This window comes from Dendrobates tinctorius, unplaced genomic scaffold (assembly GCF_039654945.1).
Source record: "Dendrobates tinctorius isolate UK_male_01 unplaced genomic scaffold, ASM3965494v1 ptg000021l, whole genome shotgun sequence".
NCBI classification, from domain to species: Eukaryota; Metazoa; Chordata; class Amphibia; order Anura; family Dendrobatidae; genus Dendrobates; species Dendrobates tinctorius.
Window position 1 is genome coordinate 45,378,114 of NW_027361689.1, and position 6,000 is coordinate 45,384,113.

At 40.6% G+C, this 6,000-nt stretch overlaps 1 pseudogene; it reads right to left on the reverse strand.

Moving 5' to 3' along the window:
- The window catches only part of LOC141083868 (hatching enzyme 1.2-like), a 66,088-nt pseudogene extending 60,773 nt beyond the window's left edge, over positions 1 to 5,315 (reverse strand).
- Between the last annotated feature and the right edge of the window lie 685 nt (positions 5,316 to 6,000).

Here is a 6,000-nt window from a genome sequence, read left to right on the forward strand (position 1 = left end):
CAGCAATATTGCTAGCGATATCGCTACATGTGATACTTACTTCCGACCGGCTCCCCTGCTGGTTATCGCTGATCGCGCGAGATTGGCCTGGTCCATTTCTCATAGTCTGCTTCCTGCTGGCGCCGATGAGCGAGCCATGGACAAAGGCGGAAGCCTGTCACCCTTGCCGCATCTGAAAGGTAAGAGCGACCACTGCTGCATCGCTAGTGAGATCTGCCTGTTTGGCAGCTTACTAGCGACCATTTAGCGATGCACCAGCGATCCTGACCAGGTCGTATCGTGGTCGGGATCACTGGTGCATCGCTAAATGTAAAGTGTCCTTTACTGGCCGATAATTTCCAGGTTCACTTTTAGAGCATTGGTACTGTATTTGCTATGCGCCAGTCCTGTGGAACAGACCCCATCACTATAGAGTCCCTAAATATAAGAAATAATGGCTTGTCTATTACATTACATAGTTCTTAGTACTCATGGGTGTATGCCATCCGGACCCGGAAATTTATCTATTTTAATCTTATTTAGCCGGTTTCGCACCTCTTCTTGGGTTAGATTGGTGACCCTTAATGTAGGGTTTTCTTTGTCTCTCTGCATTTCACCTAGAATTTCATTTTCCACCGTAAATACTGTGGAGAAGGTGTTTAATATATTAGCTTTTTCCTCGTCATCTACTAACATACTTTCCTTACAATTTTTTAAGGGGCCTACACTTTCACAAATGATTTTTTTTACTATTGATATAGTGGAAGAACAGTTTGGGATTAGTTTTACTCTTTTTGGCAGCTTTAATTAGATTTTTTAGATAAAGTATTTTTCTCCCTTTAGTTTTTTACCGCTTCAACGGTGCTATCCTGCTTTAGTAGTTTAAATGCTTTCTTTTTACTGTTAATTGCCCCTCTTACTACTTTGTTTAGCCACATTGGGTTTTTCTCTCTCTTGTCCTTTTATTCCCACAAGGTATAAACCGCTTACAGTGTCTAGGTTGTTCTTAAACATTTCCCATTTGTTATCTGTATTCTTATTTCTGAGGACATTGTCCCAGTAAGCCAGATTAAGGGCATCTCTAAGCTGGTCAAACTTAGCCTTCCTAAAGTTCAGTGTTTTTGTGACTCCTTTTCAAGTCCCCCTAACGAAAGACAGGTGAAACTGTACAATATTGTGGTCGCTATTTCCTAGATGCCCGATGACCTGCAGATTTGTAATTCTGTCAAGTCTATTAGATCTAAAAGTGCTGCTCCTCTGGTTGGATTCTGCACCTATTTAGAAAAATGATTTTCCTTGGTTATTAGCAGAAACCTTTTGCCTTTATGGGTTTCACAGGTCTCGGTTTCCCAGTTAATATCCAGGTAAAGTTCCTCATAACAAGGACCTCATTATGGGTTGCAGCTTCATCTGCCTTAGTAGTAGACTTTCCATGATTTCTGTTATATTTGTGGGTTTGTAACAGACCTCAATGTGAATTTTATTATTTTTCCATCCATGTATTTCAACCCATAAGGACTTGACATCCTCATTCCCTTTGCCTATATCCTCCCTTAACGTGGAATTTAGAGTTTACATAAAGACAAAACCCTTTCTCCTCTCAGATTTTTGTGATTCTTTCTAAACAGACAAACCCTGTAAGTTAACTGTCCAGTCATAGCTTTCATCTAACCATGTCTGGGTTATTCCCACTATGTCAGTTACCTGTAGATATTTCTGTTTCTAGTTCTTCCATCTTGTTTGCCAGGCTTCTGGCATTTGCAAGTATGTAGTTTAGAGGATTTTGCTTTGTTCCCATCTCCTCCCTGTTGATTGTTATAGAAATTTTCTTACCTCCCTTCTGAGTATGTTGTCTTGGATCTTCTTTGCACACACCTCATATCATTCATCAGTATAATATCTGGTTTCATGTTCGTGTCTAACGTTTTTCTTCCTATCCCCTCTTCTTCTAGTTTAACGCTCTCCTGATGAGTGTAGCGAGTCTTCTGGCGAATTTGTGTTTCCCAGGTTTGTTGAGGTGTTGTCCGTCTCTTTGCTCCAGTCTCCTCCCTGTGGATTGTTTTAGAAATTTTCTTTCCTTCCTTTTGAGTATGTTTTCTTGGGTCTTCTTTGCCACACCTCATATCATATCTTACTGAGCTGTTCTCTGATGCTGTAAGGTCATCTCACTTGCTCAGAGTTTTATGATCCATGTTGGTCTGCAAACTTGTTTATCTCTGCATTTGTCTCCTGCTGTCTTAACAATTGATTGTTAATGAGTCACATTAGTTATAGATCTAAGAACAAAATTCCTATATATTCAGACAGAGCTTTGGAGAAGCATTCATGAACAGGGCATTTATACATATTTAATTCCAAGTGCATTTTTTCAAAGTGACTGGCTGTTAAACATGGCAGTTGGACAGGGCAGGAGACAGTTAAGACAGTCAAAGAAACCTACTTCAAATCATTTGCATTGCAACAAATATTCACCATATGTATTTGTATTATTAATAGTGTGTCTACTGCATTCACTCACATCCACCTTCCTTACACAAACTCTTTGCGCTCCATCCATATCTGACCCTCTCCTATGTACAGCACTAATGCTATTTTCACAATCCTAAACTGCACAGATCCATTCAATACCACCATACAACACAAGATACTAACAAATCACTTAACCATCTGCTCACTCCTTCATCCTTGTTGAAGAGGATACCTCTCCCAACCCTGGCCCTTCTTGTAAAAGTTATTTGAACCCCTCTCCGACTACACTCAGAAACCCTACAAATCTCATTAATATTCCCTGCATGTCTTCAGTCACATTTAACTGTGCCCTCTGAAATTCATGCTCTGCATGTAACAAACTCTCCCACATCCGAGACTTCTTTTATGATTCTCTTAACCGTCTGGCTCTTAATGAAACCTGAATGCACCAGTCAGACACCACTACAGCTGCTGCTCGTTCATATGGTGGCCTACATTTTTCTCATACCCCCAGACCTGAGAGCAGACAAGGGGGAGGTGTTGATCTGCTCCAATTAAACCAAATGTACTTTTCGGGTTATCACCCAAGTACCCTCACTTATCTTCCCTTCTTTTGAGGTCCACACTGTCAGACTCTAAAGCCCCTTCTCCCTTCAAGTGGCAGTTGTGTACCGTCCTCAGGAACTAAGAGGTCCAGGATCACTTTGCCACCTGGCCTCCACATTTTCTATCCTGTGAAGTGCCCACCCTCATCTTGGGAGATTTTAACATCCCCATTGATGATCCCCTCTTCCACTAACCTTTTATTGCCAACCTCCTTCATTCTCTCACAGCTCACTAACTCTCCCACACATGAAGATGGAAATATGCTGGACCTGGTCCTCTCCTGGCTTTGCTCAGTGCATGACTTGACTAACTCCCCTCTCTCACAACAAACTTCTTTCATTCTCTATCAAGAACTGTCACCCTCGCTCAAGACACCCACACTTCTAGAAATAAGTGCACAAACTTATGAAGAATTTGAAGTCATCAGTGACTCCAATCTCTTTCTCCTGTCCTGACTTGACACTGAAACATTATAATGATACATTACAGAGTGCCATGAATGAAGCTGCACAGTGTACACATAGAACACTGCATAGACTGTGACAACCCTGGCACATGCTGCAAACACTTCCTACAGTAGTGCTTCTGGTGCGCTGATCATTTGAGGAGAAAATACAGTCTAGCAGAAGATTTCATCCATTATAAGTATATAATTATAACATAACTCTGCTCTTCACCTCCCCAGACAAACCTATTTCAACACCCTAATAACCTCACTATCCAACAATCCTAAACACCTTTTTGACACTTTTCATTCCATCATCAATCCAAGAGTACAGGCCTCAACCTCCGACTTCAGAACTGACGATCTGGCCAGTTATTTCAAATAATAATTTGAGCATATGTGGCAGGAAATGTACTCCTAACTCTCCTGACCGCCCATTTACGAAAGTCTGTACAGAGGAGGATGTATGCACTAGGCATATGTCAGTCCACTGGCAGCATAAAAGAGTTGCAGCGCTTTGGGCAAGTGATATTTAAGGGGGGATTGTTATGGAAATATATATGTATATGTATTTCATTTAGATCTCACTTGCCTGCTATAGGCTATATACACATATACTCATATGCACACATACATATTTACAGTTTTGAACCTTAAAACTAGTTGGTGGAAATTGACCTGCTACCCAGTCATCTCATGATAGCATTGCCTTGTGACATTTGTCTCAGATACACACACAGAAGAGGAAGTTTAAGCCAGATGGTCCAAGCCGATACTGGAGTCTTGCTGATATTGGAATACAAAGGGCAGTATATCATCTGATTCTTAAGTCACCTTAGGTCGGACGCCCATATATGTTAATGTATTTAAACTGGCCAATTAGATAAGAAGTAAAGTCTTTATCTTAAAGAATAACCACTCCTTTCTGTACGTAGTGATAAACCATGAATGTGAATAAAGCTTCCAGAGTACTGCTGGAATTAGTTCTTGCTAACCAAGTGTAGCTTCCTCTTTTCCTTTGAGCGATCAATAAGACTGTCTAATTAGGACAGGCCATAGCATGCACAAGGGTATATCTACCCATATAAATTTCCACATCACTCACTCTGTCCTTGAAACAGTCACAAAAGCAAAAGTGATCAATAGATTTGGTTTTCAGTACCATCTCTACGCTGATGACACCCAATTATACACAGTCTCTGGACATCACACCTGCATTACTACAAGTCACCAGTGATTGTCTTACTGCTATCACTGACATGTCCTCCCTCCAACTGAAACTGAACTCGTGTTTCCACCCTCTAATAACCTACCTATGACTGATATTGTAATTTTTGTGTGTGGTTCTACCATTACTCCCCCAGCAACATGCCCACTGTCTTGGGGTTATACTTGATTCAGATATTTCATAGACTCCCTATATCCGATCATTGGCTCGCTCTTGTCATCTACACCTCAAAAATGTTATTCTCAGCATGTTATACACACACACACACTTACTAAGCGCAAAGGTAACCTGAAAACAACTCTGTTGAAGAGATGTGGAGAACTAGGCTTCCTCATGTAAATTGAGGATTGGGAGGAGGCAATGGAATATCTAATTCATGTGTCTCCTGCGATCAATAACAAAATGATACAGTTATACTTCTTACACCAATCTTATTTACCCTCTAAAAGGCTTCAGAAAGTGGGTAGGCATTGCCACTCTAGCTCTTATTGGTGCAAATTATCTTGCACAGACTTTTGCCACATGGCATGGGGATACACTCACCTTTGTTTTGTTCTGGGGAGAGGTGACAGAATAGCTGGAAGACATCTTGGGAATACCCATCACAGGTCTGTTTCTGGGGTATCTTAGAGTCCTTATGGACCTGTCATATTTGTATATTTCTAAAGAAAACCCTCTTCCTAGCAAAGAAGGTGATAGCCCTCAAGTGGATGGGGGATAGAACCCCTCCCTTTCCCCAATGTAAGAATTGAATTAATATTACAATTCTCTAGGAAAGTTTGGTATACAAAAATAGAGGATGTCCACAAAAATTTACTAAAGTATGGGGTGGATGGTGTGCATCTCTTATGACCTCCTACACCTCTAACACTCAGGCTCCAACTGTCTTCTGATCCGAGCCAATATGTTTTCAAAGTTCTGATCGCTGATGCTGAACAGAAGTTGGGTCTGAGCTGGAGATATACAGATATTACAATATTGATTTTATAATTATACAGATGATATTTATGGTTTTCTATTGAATGAAGTTGTCCTGTATATGTTGACTTTACAACAATCTAATGTACCTTTCTGAGTTTGATTTGTTTTATACAGTTGAGCTGAGAGTTCAATACAATGACTTTAAAAAAGAATTCTCCCATCAGAAGCAAATTAAAGTCACAGCAAGACCACAGATCTGAGTCCTGAACACAGGAGATGTTCTCACAATTTGACGGATGTGGAGCTACTGAAAAGAACAGTGGGCAAAGATCACCAATTCTAGATCTGCCAT